Here is a 14166-nt window from a genome sequence, read left to right as displayed (position 1 = left end):
TCCCACTACATTTTAGCACAATGAAGACAAAGGGATAAGAGCTCTCAGGTTGCAGATGGATAAGAGCTCAGTTTTTAGCTCCTATTTTTCCCTAGTAGAGCTCTAGATGGAATAGGTTTCATTTTCTGCTCATATTTAGCCTCGGAAAGGGCTCTACAAACCTACCTTTAATAACTATATGGCAATAGTTTCCAGCTTTCCTACAATACATCTCACTTCATATGCCTTCTCTTCTTCCTTGCTCCCTCTCCCATTCCTCATTCCCAACCTCACAGCTTAGACTCCAGCCCAAACCGTTGCTCTCCATGTCAGAGTTATCCTTCTACAGTGTATACAAAAGGCAGAGAGAGAGGGGCAGGAGAAAACCTGCAGCATTCACTGTGTACTGCAGAGTCTTACTCAGCTTGTCATACATACAGAAAAGCCTAAGTATAGCTAGGACTACAATAAAGAGGGGCTACTTTCAGCTTCTGGTTAAACAAACCTTTGTAGATAGCTCTACAGAAACTACCTTCGCTGAATCTCCACACCTTTCCCACATGTATAGTGTTTTCAGGTGGAGAAGCCTTGAGAAACTCAGAGAAAAAGACATAAACATTTCAAAATCCTATATACTATAGGGTTTTGTTCCAGCAGAGAAAGCTCATATAGCAAGACTGTTACAAACATTTGAGCATTTTGGTTTTGGTTTAATGGACAAATTTAAATACATTTTTTGTTGATCAAAATGTTTTATTTGAAAACGCAAATTCAAAAAGGTATAAAAGAACATTTTTAACAGTTTCATTTTCTTCATATACAGCTACTGCAGTTTATGCTGCACTCAACATATAGCTTTAGCCAACTAAGTTTTGGTGTGCAATCTATCTTTGTCCAGTTGTGAACTACACTTTAATAACAAGTTGTTCAGCAGAACTGTGAATGTAATACTGGTACCTACCCATAACAAACTTGCTGAACCATACATTCATTCTACCTTGTGTTCAGTCAGGTCTCTCTGATGCAGCAATAAACTCATTCTCCTCAGTGGTTCATGAACTGTATACTGAATAGTAAACAACATGAAAGAATGTCAAGGTCTCTACTCAGGAAATTATTTACAGAAATGCTGTAGATGGAGAAGTCTCAAGAAGTCAAGCTGTGCACTTATATAGGTGGATTTGTCTTTGAAGTACTCCTTTGTACAACCTCCTCTTTCTGAGTTCCCCAACAAGTACATCCTTGCCTAGACTGTATTTTTTCCATACAGATGACTCAAAAAGAAGTGTTTACTCAAAATGAAGGCTGCAATGAATTGCTTTTCCTCATTCAGCCAATGCCAAATCCACCTTCCTAAATACACATTTATCCAAAGAGATGGCTGGACACAACACCCTGCAGATTGGTTCTTGTCTCCCATCTAGATCCCACTCTACTTTTACTCTTTCCCTCTCCATCTCGTTTTCTGCCTGACTCCCCAGTGCAGCTCACTGAAACAGCAGTTTTTAGAAGCAGTAGACTTTTCATCCCTGAGTTAGTTTGCTGATGGTTTGGGAAACAGAACTGGCTTTCTAGAGGCTGGACAAGCACTAGATCCAGCTGGAGGGAAGCAGCAGGAATATACAGCCAGATAGGTGAGGAGGCAGAACTGTCCCTGTAAAAGCAGATAACAGCTAAAAAAAAAAAAAAAAAAAAACAAGAAATCATACCTTAGGAGGCTTCGCATTCCCTTCTTGAAGTTTTAACCTCTTCTAGAAGCAAAGGAGAGGGTATAATGAGAGCTGTTCCCCCAGAATATTTTGTCATCATGTGAGAGTGTCTTAGGGACAAAGATTTTTCTGGAGGAGATTGTTTACTTTGTTATCTGCATGTATTTGGTGGATATCTAAGATAAAAAGATCATCTACTAACCTTTAGAAAGAAATTTAAAAAAACGTAAAATCATGTATGTATCTTCTGCATTGTACAGTTTAAGCTGGAATGTATGTATCTAGTCAAGAATATAGAAAGTATTTCACCAACAGCTGAATTCAGTACAACAAACAAGATTTAATTTCAATATTTGAAATTAATAATGGCCCCTCACCGACCACATACCAAGAGGTGAACTTCCAAAAGCCCCCATGCTTCTTACAGAAAGCAAGTTTTTCATTGATGCTATCTGGCCTAAGTTGCTGGGCCATTATATTTTTGGACTCCTAAAAGATTAAAATTCCCTATACATTTATTTAAATATTTTTAATGTTAGTATTTTTGCTATTAAATAAATATGTTTAAAATGGATTTCAAATTATGATTGGTTTAAACAAGATGAAAGAAAAACTAAAATTCATTAACTAATACATAACCTTGTACAAAGTAACAGAGTCATCCCTGATTGTCTGGATGGAGGGTGTTTTTTGAATTTTGTAAAGAATTAGTGGCAAATGTATATTTAATCTCTTATGTCAACTCTAGCTTCATAAAAATGATACAGTTCCATATAACTGATTGTGGATTTAAATCACAGTAATGGACATAACATTGGTATTTTTCCTTTTATCAGCCATTATCTTTTTTTTTTTTTTTTTTTTTTTTTTTTCCAGTTTATAAGCTCACATTTGTTTTCATTTCTGTTTTTTGTTTATTGGAATCACCTGTCATTCTTCAGGGGGAGTTCCCATAACAGACAAATATCCATAAAGATCCTGTATGGAGAATTATCGAGGAGATTCAATAAGTTTTTTTTTGGTTTGGCTGGTTGGTTGGTTGGTTTTGTTTTTATGTTGTTGTCTTGAATTGTTTTAAAGTAAAAGAAGTATGCATTTCCTTGCACAGCAAATGCAAATGTTCTTAAAACAAGCAATAAAAATGAAATGACATTAGGATAATTATTCTTTTGAAAGCAATGATTAGGAAATGGTGTTAGCATGAGTGAAAGAATTAACTGAATTCCTTACTTATTCTTTATTATAAAGCATATTCATAGCTTTCCTCTCATCTACTATCATAAAAAATAATATTAATTGAAACTTAATAATTTTCCTAAGTCTATCTTTGTGTTATTAATACATATACTGGAAATATTATTAATTATATATGTTACTTTAAAGATACTAGCTATTCTATATCAAAGCTCCTTCTGAATTTCTAAAATAGTGCTTTACTATCCAATATTTTACTTACTACCAAACAAAGCTTTAGGTGATGGTTGGATTAATTTTGCTGAGAATGTTGCTGAGATGTGGAAAGACCTCCAAAAAATTGTATGAAGGAACTGACAAAGGTTGACATTAAATAGCAGTTTGCAAAATGGTAGATCAACAAAGCACTTGCCACTACTATAGATATAAGGTACTAAATTAAATGCCTAAACACAAAAGGGAAAAAGAGTTCCATGTCTCTACCAATCACTCAAAACAAGCATTAAAATGGTAGTCACTGAAGTAGTACAAGATTTTAGGAAGTTTAAAGGAAGTTGACAATGATGGAATATATTGGCTAATTGCCTAGAACAGAAAGTGACTAAAAAGTTATCATTTTTTCAGGACCTTGTCTTTTTGCCCATGAATCAGATTATTTGGTTGAGAAACCAAAAGTCAAGAAAGTGATAAACCCTGTATTCTTCCAGTTCAGAAATAAAAAAAAAAAAAAAAAAGATGCAGAAGATCTATTAATTCTAAATCTTTGAAAGACTCAGTCATCTCCTGATTCAGTTAAGCCAATAAGCACAACCAGTATTTCTTCCATATGACAGAGCAATTTAAGTACCTGATATTTTTATTGCTTTTATTAAAGAACTGAAGAAGGGTTTCTAATTCAATAGAAAGGAAATCTGGTTTGCGTGTAAGTGGATCCTAATTTCCAATCAAATACAGCTTGCCACAGCTTGTGAACTGTACATTAGTTACTTAGTAAAGACTAAATGTATTGTTTGCATTTTTCTATGTTTTAAACACTTTAAAACCATTTATAAATACATGTAATACTGCAGAAGTTGTTCAGCTTAGACGCATTTTGTCTTTTGTACATCAAGATGAATCTTTAACATAAAAGTGTAAAGGTCAAATTTCACTGAAAGTCAGGATTCAAATGAGTTATAGTTAGCATACTATTATGCAGAATCTTAATTACCATGTAAATATATATTAAAAAAAAAAAGTTAAAAACAAATACTTAAGTTTTCCTGATCATTGATTTAAATCATGATTAAAAATCAGTGAATTAAAACGCTTAGATTCAATTTGATTAATGGGCATAAAGCAGACAAAGACTGAAGCGTGTATTATAATAACTAAGAATATATCCTTAAACAAGATCTGAAAGTGGAACAAGCATACTTTTCTTTGAAAATCCAAACACTGAACTGCTGTTTTAAAAATATTAGACATGATCCTCACCTTACCTTTGAATAAAAATATTGACTTCTCAAAGAAGTAATCAAATAGATTAAATAATTCGAAAATTGTGTTTTGTTTCCATTTGCAGTGTAATGATGATATGTGAAAGACAAATTATTTTTTCCTTAAATGGTGGATTAGATAAATTGTTCCAGAGTCTTCTGGACCTCAATGTCAGTAGGTTATCAAATGCTCCAGTTTGTTGGAGATTAAACCAGTGACATCAACCATGGTCTTTTTCTAATTACACAAATAATGTAAGCAGTAAAGCCCTGGATTACAATTCTTCCTAAAAGTAAGCAATCTGCTGTTCTAATTCTGGCTTGCACTAAGCTTGAATCAAATTATATGCATGTTAGACATATCCAGGATAAACACACAATTTCAGAATCAAAAGGATTTCTCGCAATTGCATGTTCCAGTTTTTTTCAGACAGACTCAGTATCAGTAATGTTTATTACTCCTAAGCAAAGCTAGGTCAATTTCTAATTAATCATAAAACAAAAATAACATTCTTATTTATTACACGCAAAAACATGTTTTTTTCCTACTCAGATATACACAAGCTTGAATCTAAATTCCCAGACAGAGAAGGCTTACTGAGTCATGTGTTGGTATGACGTAACAGAAAGGCATGATAATGGATTTGGGCATGGGTTTTTGTCAGGGTCATGCCGAATTGTTGACATCTTGGAAGGCCTTTGTCTTCCACACCTATCAGTGAAATGCACATGTTGAAGATGCAAACAGAGCCAATGACTTAAATCCATACAAAATCAAGGTTAAAATAAAGCAGGGGTTACTATGGGTAAGGATGAGTAAATATTGGAAAAGACTATCATGGAGAGTGGTGGACGCCCTATTTATTAATGTTGATAAATTGTGCCTGAATGCATTTCTGAAAAACATATTGTACAAGTATCTGTGTTATTACAAGGAAGTATCTGTGTTATTACAAGGAGACTGGTGTGTATCTTAGGCTGCTTGCATAGACAACACAAGGCATCACAATCCATTCTTTCCCTGAAGTGTATGTAGTGAAGAAGCAGCTTAGTGCTGAGTGTCACAGAAATGACCTTGCCCCTTGCTTTGCCCCTTGAAACTCCAACAGTTTTCATTCACCCTCACTATTTGATCAGGCATTATGTGCATGTCTGTATTCTTGTAAATTTATTGCTGATTGATGATAATTTTGATGATGGTAAATATTAGCTTTACAGTTGGGAAATTAGCTTTTGACTACCAGATATTTAAAAGGAAATCAAGTTTTTCTAATATATATATAAAAGGAATCCTGATGTTTTTGTTGCTGTGCGGAGCTCATTTAAGACATTTACTTAAATACTTATTTCACTGCAGAACAGACACCAAAGCAAAACCTGCTCAGGAAACGTATGCTACTTTGTGTGTGTGTGTGTGTGTGTGTGTGCACGCGTACGCTATATTCAAGCTTCACTTTCTGGAATCTTTACCTCTAAATACAAGTAAAGTGACAGATCACTTAATTAACTTGCAAAGAAAAGATTCACTAAAAAGTACTTTAAAAGTTACATTTCTTACCTCAAAGTTGAAGCAAGATTTTTTTTACCTAAAATCTGGTGAAAAAAATGGAGAGGAAAAGATAAAAGTGTATACGACCAGTTTCCCCATTTACCCCAGTTCATTTAGAAAATCTGTCATTAGCTGTCTCTGTTCCTCATGCTTTTCATCTGTGAAATGATAGTAATCATAGGAACCATCTTCATAAAACTCTTGCAAAGCCATGCATTGATATCTATATATGAGCTCAGCAATACCACCATTATACTCCTCTGTGCTCAACTCTCAGAAAGAAAAAATGTTGAACTACACAAATCAAACAACATTCATAAAAGTGAAGCAATTGATTCTTTGCTCATTCTTTCCCCCCAGTATGTTGGAAAAGTTCCAGAATTATACTGGATGGTCCAATCCAGTATAAATTTAGTATCCAGTATACTAAAGTCTGGTACTAACACAGTACTTGTAAAGCACTTTGTCCTCTCTGACTGCCCGTGAGAAAGTAATCCAGCTTTGTCAAGACATCAATTCCTTTGAATTTTCTTTCTGATCTGATTTGGAAAAGTTGAGGGTTTTCAAGTTTGTTCACTTCAGATTTCTCCATGTTATTTTCCTTTCTGGAAGGCAATTAGACCTGAAAGCTCCATTACCTAAAAGTGTGACTTTGAGCAGGCAGATCCTCCTGCCTTGCCTGAACCTTACATGGCTCCAAAGGGACTTTCCTGGCTTCTCAAATTTTTATGAAGACTATGTGGAGAGCTCCCAGAGCTATCAGAAAAGGAAGTGGAAACAAGGCAATATAATACCACAACACAACCAGAAATGAGACATCAGTCACATCTGTGATTTTTTTGTGACAGAAGAGGAAGATGTTTTTTAAGGTTATAAGTGCTTACAAAGCATATAAATGTCATTGTAAATTAAGTGTTTCAGAATAAAAATTTACTGCCACACAATGCACTAAATGGTTTGGAATGAGTGTACTGATCCCAGGCCAAACACAGGCTTCATAAAAGCAGAACTGTGCACTCATACTAAGTCCGGCAAAGTCCCACATCAGAATTCAGAGCTAACTGCAAGAAGGCTGCAAGAATTGCATTTCACTGTTGGGGGTATCTCACTATAAAGCATCACCATAGTTTAAATTTCATATTTTGCGTTTAAATTGCAAAGTATTGAGTTCTTTCAATGATAGAATTCCTGAGGCTTTGTTTCTCACAGATCTTGCAGTCCTGTCATAATGCCAGGTTCTCTCCTTTAGATGAGCCCCAATCACCTCCCCATGATGCCACCCATCTTCCCCCACAACCCCTCACTATCCATGTCCTCCAAGTCCAGTGCTGGGACTGGTTCACAGCTCTGCTGTGCTCAGTTGTTGTTCAGCATTCACCTGGTGACCAGCAGACAGAAAGAGCGTCCTACAGGTTTTCCCTCAGGAAGGGTTTCTTTTACACAGTTTGATATGCAATAAATTTTAGTAACTTAATAACAAAGCATCTGTTCATCTAAGAAATGTGATTAACATTGGAGAGTAGAGTAAAACTTTGTTACCACAGAACAGAGATGCATACAGGGACCTAGGGACTGCGTAATCCTTATTGCCTTAGGAAACCTGCTTAATGATTCTGTGTTAATGAAACCCATGCAGGAAATCTGCATGCATCACCTTACACTTTCAAAGAGAATCTTAACAAGGTTTTTTCCTCTTTTTTTTTTTTTTTTTTTTGTCTATTTAGACCCTACTGCCATAATCAAACCATGTGTTGATGTAAGTATTGCTCACACTTGTAAATTTCTGCAATATTTGGATGCAAGACATATACACATTCTTTTTTATTTAGGAGGCTTTGTCATACAACATTGAAACAATCAAATACTGCTAATCAAAATATTGATGTAGATTTTCAAGCATTCTTAATTAATTTGTAAAACTAGGAAGGAGACAAAATTAGCTTTTTTTTTTTTTTTTTTTCCTCCAAGTGTACTTTAAAAAAAATATTTCTACCTGGCAGTGTTTTGTGATACACTTGGGTGGATGTAAAGATAAATTGTAAAGCTAATTTCCCCAAGAACCTTGATTTCTCCTCAAGTTAAATCCTCAGGCTGAATGGGGCTGCTATTGGGAGCAAAAGGAGGTTCTCTTAACCAATGCTGAATGCATGCAGAGCCAGGCTTCACTGAACAAAAGCTTAGCTTCCAGTAAAATCTCCTTCCCATTAGATTAGAAACACATAAACTGGGAGAAGGGAGAGAAGGCAGGGAGAAAAGTATGTTTCTGTCTTCTGCAAAAACTGTGGGAATACAGAGAGGAGCTCTGTGACTCCAGACAGGTGCTGTACCCATGCACTTCACTTTATGCAAGTGGTTGTCTCAGAAAATCACTTTCAGAAATCTCATAGTAAACTGCTAGCCCCTGTGAATACCTACATCAAAATTAACATTCTTAACCAAAGCAGTACTGACTGATTCAGAGGTTTTCTGCTTAGGAGAAATCACCTCTTCCAGGACTGGGGATCTAGGTCTCTCTTGGACAAGTTGAAGTGAGACACAGGAACTGGTTGCTCAGAGAAGCTGGAAACTAGGCCAGAAAAATATTAGGCCAGTGTGGAATATTGCGTCTCCAGTTGTGAGATTTTCACAAGGTTATAAGGAACTGAAAATAGAGACTTGCAGTGGTAAGTGCTTAGTGCCCATAACAAACAATGGTGTTAGCAGTCCTTCCAAAATTAATCCCTTGGTCTCTGTTTACTAATTGATTGGACAGACTAATAATGTAGACCATAAGGTCACATGAGAACATACTTTTTCCATAACTTCAAGTATCTACCAGGTACATGCTGTCAGACCAAACCAAACTGAAAATCAAATCTCGCTAAAATTAAATTTTGATATGTCTTCATTAAATGAAAGCTCTAAACAAGAATGGCTGCATCTCACAAGCACTGTCTTGGCTCAGGTAATGTTAGCAGTTGCAGTGGCTTTGCTAAACACAGAGCTTCCAGGAATAGTTTTTTTTCCTATCATACCAAATTAAATTCCCCTCAAAAACAACTGAACTATTCCTCCACCGTTATGACAGGGTCCAGAACAGTCTGAGAGAAGTAAATAACTGCTGGAAACTCACCACCAGAGGTGAATAGACAGGGTCAGAAAATAGAGTATTGACTGTATCTTCACAGTTTCCCAGCCAAAAGATCTGAAGAAATGTAAAGGCAAAATCATCCTGCAGCTGCTAACAGCACTACCCAAACTATGGAATAGATGACCTGATAGCCTCAGAAAAACCATTCTTATGTACCAGCTGAGGACATGCTTTGATGCTTACCTGGGTCCAAGCCACGGGTCACGTCATAAATCTCATAAGTAACAAAAAGATAAAAGAAAACTTGCTGCTGATGATGACTCAAGAAAATAAAGGTAACAATGACCAAAGCTGGAAAAAGACAAAGGTTCTCCAGTATAAAAATCCATCCTGCTCTCAAAATTTAACTCTGTGAGTTGGGAAAATTTCTTTCATTTCACTTGGGAAAACAAACAAACAAACAAACAAACAAACAAACAAAAAAAAACTACTAACAAAAACAGAATCAGATTCTTACCATTGTCTCTACCCATACCAGATTTCATGATGTCCTACTGAATGCAGACACAACTACAAAAATCAGCACTAGCAAATCCAGAGAGGTATTAATGGATCTATATAAGGCAAAGAATAACTGGAAAGGATTCCCAAATTGTCATCTTGCCGCTTCTCCCAATGTGTATGATCAGAATTATTGTAGCTATGCCATCAAAATAGGGAGTTATTTTTAAACTACAAAGAAGGCGTTTGGAATTCAAGCTGCTAATCATATTTGCATAGAAAGGGAAAGAAAGTTCGTAATAACATACCTATGTATTGTACTGCCTTATTTGTGTTCATTAAAAGCAGATGCTCTCTGTAGCCAAAAGAACAGAAGCTTGCAGCAATAGAAAAACAGGCTTGGCTGGTTAAAGCACAGCAGTTATTTTACTTCAACATGTGTTGTTTTTCAAGCTTCTAGCAGTCAGCTGTCTTCTGGAAAAAACATGGTCATCCATGAGGGCACAGGGAGTTAATCAAGAAATAAAGGATTTGCTTCAAAAAAGCTGATCTAGTTCTATGGGCAAAAGAGCAAAACTCCTTCTACAGATCACAATGGCAATTTATTTCCACTTCTTCAAATGCAGGATACCTGTTTAATGTGTTTTATTTAATAATACAAATAAAACATTACATTGCTCTTTTTTTTTTCTTTTTTCTTAAGCACAGTAGAACACACGATAATAAACTTATAAAAATCATCTGAAGGCAGATCTGACACTCTTCCAACATCAAGATTTGCTGCTTTATAAATCTCTTCCCTCTGGTTACTTACTGACATGAATGATAGAGATGTCTGTGTCCTGGGCAAAAAATGACATCGTGATCTTAGACAGTCTCAAATTTTGCATTTTAAATTTGTGGTAGATCTCAAAAGCATTACAGGTGAAATTATAGTCCAAGAAAGGAAAACATAAACTGAGTTCAGGGAATAGTGATAATGATTGGATGAGTTTACCTGAATGAATAATGGATGGAGGGATGTCCATTTTGCCCAGCACTTTTAAAGGTTTTTGAATTGAGCAGGTCAGAGGACTGTCAAGAGTTGTTTACCAGAATTATCCAATGACTTTTTAAAATCAGAAATATCTGCCACAGTAACTCCCTTTTGCCAATCAGTTCCACTGTAATTGAGGCTACACTGGCTCCTAAGTGAAGGTACCTACTGAAATAAATTATGCCATATGTATATAGCTATAAACACAGCTGATTGCACGGTTAAAGGCACGAATGACAGATGATGCATGGAGTCTTCCACTTTCTCTTCTTCGGGCTCTGGGTACTGTAGTCTTATGCTCATCTGTTCTGTTTCTAAGGCGGTACCCCCAAGTAAATGAGGTTTATGCAGACAGGCTGTCTGTCTCTGTAGCTTTCTGTCTCCCTGGGGACTGCAAGTTTCAGTCAAACTTACAGGGGAGTGGAAGCTTCTGTCATAATGGTAGACCTACAGGCCTCATAAAAATAATTACCTAGATAAAGTAGAAATAACAAGCAAATGCTCTAATTGTGTGAAAAAATACTGACAGAGTCAATGCGAGCTTTGTGGCTTTACTAGCAACTCCATATGGACAGGACACATGGCAGATGCTCTGATCACATGAAAAGCTTCAGTTGGAGCTTGCAATCAAATGTAAGACACAAAGATTAACAATAAATAAATAACTTTCTTGTTTCAGGTGTTGAAAGAACTAGTTGCTTTTTCAGGACACCAAAATGAGAATAGAAAGGGGAGGCACAGCAAATCAGTCTTTACCATATGCTCTTCCACGCTCCCAAACATTTCTGCTTTACTTAATGTTACCACGGGTGGCTACAGCAGTGGCTTGTGGAAGCTTCCATTTGCAGCAATTATTCTTGCACAAGAACAAATGGTGCTTTAATATTAATCATTTTTCAAAATATTATTTTCCCTCATTTAAAATTTGATCTTAAGTCCTAAGCTTGTCAAGTTTTTTTCCAACTATACTTGAAGTTGAAATGACAAGATGTTTCTAAATATTTTGAAGTTATTCTGAATACATTATCTTTTTCTCAGTTCTCAGTTTCTCACAACTAAAGTACTCAGATGCCATCAGCCATGTATATATCACAGGGTATGCTGTCAAGTCCACAATTTGGTCTCAACTTTTGCCAGATCATATGCCTCAAAACACAGTCAAATAATATATATATATATATATACACATGTATATATATGTAATTCTTGCCCTTTATACCAATAAAAAATTTAGAGGACACTTAAAGCCAATCCTCATTATGAAACTTTGCCTAGATTAGATGTTGACAGTGATTTTTACTTCAGTGCAAGACACAAGGCAGACCAAGAAAGCAGCGGATTCCAGTTGCTGCAAACTCGAACTTTGGAATAAACTGTTTTGAACAGCACTGACCATTTCAGCCCTGAAATCTAAGGATCAGGACAAAGAACAGAAAGGTCCTCTGCAAAATCTGAAATGGGTCAGAAGCATGCTTAGTGTGATGGGGCATACCAGTACTCCCATGGGCACTGCAAATGAAAAGGCACCACATGGCCATTATGGAGACGCGCTGCTGTGCTGGACCATGTTGTTTATGAGCAGCACACTCAGCACAAAAGTCTACCCTTACAGTAACTCTTGTTGATTTCAAGATGCTTGGCTATAAATAACAGGAAAATGTGTCGGTTTATTTCAGCTAATATATTGCCAAGACAAATAAGCAGGGAAGCTGCATTCATATCCAGGATCACAGTGTCAGTTCCTGACTTTATTTCATATATCAAATTTATTTTTTTTCAAAAGTGACTAATGATAATGAATGGTTGCTCTCATCCCTGTTATTAGTTCAAGTGAAGTCCAGTTTTGGCCTGGACTAATACGGATCATAAAAGTTTTTGCAAAGTATGTGTTGTTCACCAAAGTACTGTATATTTTTCTTTATTTCCTGCATAGTTTTCCTATGTTATTTGGCAAATGCTTGCTAAGTGCTAGTAGTAAAATGTTTGCTTAAGAAAGAAAAAAAAAGTACAAAAGAACACCAGCTGGCAGAAGATGTCATAGTAATCATTAGGAATTCCAATTTGTTGTTTTGCAAAAGGTAAAAATATGACATTGGTCCACATCTCACAAAGAATATTTCCAATCCCTTACAGCCATAGTGCATGATTATGAGGAGTTACAAATCTATAACTGCCTTTTGTAGAGATTTGTGGGCAGAAAATTATCTGTCTTTTGCAGCCATATAACTACATCCCCCAGAGCAAACTCTCAGCACTGATGTACCAGACCTAGAGTCGTCGCATCAGCCTCCACACACCCTCAGCACCATGCTCTCAGGCAAGTTGTGCTGGTCACAGAGAGGTGGCCCACGTCTAGCGCCTCGTCATATGATAAGAAAAAGATGCAGAGGAAGGCTGCGGGGGGGGGGGGGGGACGGGGGGACGACTGATCTTGTAGACAAGCTTTCAAAATCCTTTTTTTTTTTTTTTTTTTTTTAATTTTGCATGGGACCCTTGTCTGCAACATGTCACCTCCTGTGCTCTCCCTTAGGCTGTGAGTCCATGCACAAGCCAGAGTCACCGAGTCACCTGAGATCAGACTTAAGACTGACCATTCCCGAACTGCCATAACTTCATGTGGGGTCTTGGTGTGGGAGGGAAAATGTGCAGAAACTTCAAGAAAAGTGTGAGGGGGAGCAGGAGGTAGGAGCTAATTAAATGAGTCACACACTCAATATGAGACACTTCACAGAACCTCCCCAAGTTTCCTACCAGTGCTGCATATCCACAAGATGGGTTTCCACTGAGAAGTGTAGCCACTCAAGTGCAAAGAAGCCCATTGCTGCATTCATGAACCATTAAAGTCCAGAGGGGGAGATCTTTCTTCTTCCTTTACCCTGTGTTTCATATTGCAAATCTAGAGGTTATTCACAAATACTGCATATATTGCCACGGGGTAGTATTAATGCTTTAATAAAAAAATCCCCTTGCATATTCTCTTTTTAGATGTTTCAAGTTACTGCAGTAAGTCACTACAGCCCATTATACAGCAAAATGAATCTGGTATTCTAGAAAGCTTTCCTGCTTTTGGGTATGAGAGAGACATTTGGTGTCTCAAGAAATAAGTAACATCTGACTGCATTCAAAAATCACCTTTTTAAGTCCATCAGCAAGGTTTATTTGCATGGAGAACTGCATTTTAAAGGTTAGGTTACCTACCTGTTATCACACAAATGCTATCGTACTGCTTTAAAAGAGAGTGCTTGAGGCCATGACAAATTACTTTCCCAAATGTTCTTACTATTAAAGGCTAAATTCAGTGAACCAATAACTTTCTGTTAATTTGTAACATTTTCTGAAGTGCTGCCTTTGGAGTAGAAAATGAAAATAAATTATCCTCCAGTGCTTAAAGATTCCTTCCTTGCATGTAAATGTGATCCAAAGACTTGAAGACTACTGAACAAAGTTTCTAAAGATCTGCAGACTCTAAGACTTAAGGACCCTAACAATCCACGAGGATTCACAAGCCACTGACACTTACTCACCTATGTTGTTTCTAAACCCTCAGGTTTCAATGGCTAATCCAGTCCCAAATAAACACGTGTCTTAGAATGCTCATTTCTTTTTGTAACACATAGGAAGCACACCTCTGTATTGTGAACACCTAGGTA

Source organism: Aythya fuligula, chromosome 1 (assembly GCF_009819795.1).
Source record: "Aythya fuligula isolate bAytFul2 chromosome 1, bAytFul2.pri, whole genome shotgun sequence".
NCBI classification, from domain to species: Eukaryota; Metazoa; Chordata; class Aves; order Anseriformes; family Anatidae; genus Aythya; species Aythya fuligula.
The sequence above is the reverse complement of the archived record's forward strand: the minus strand, read 5'-3'. Positions refer to the sequence as shown.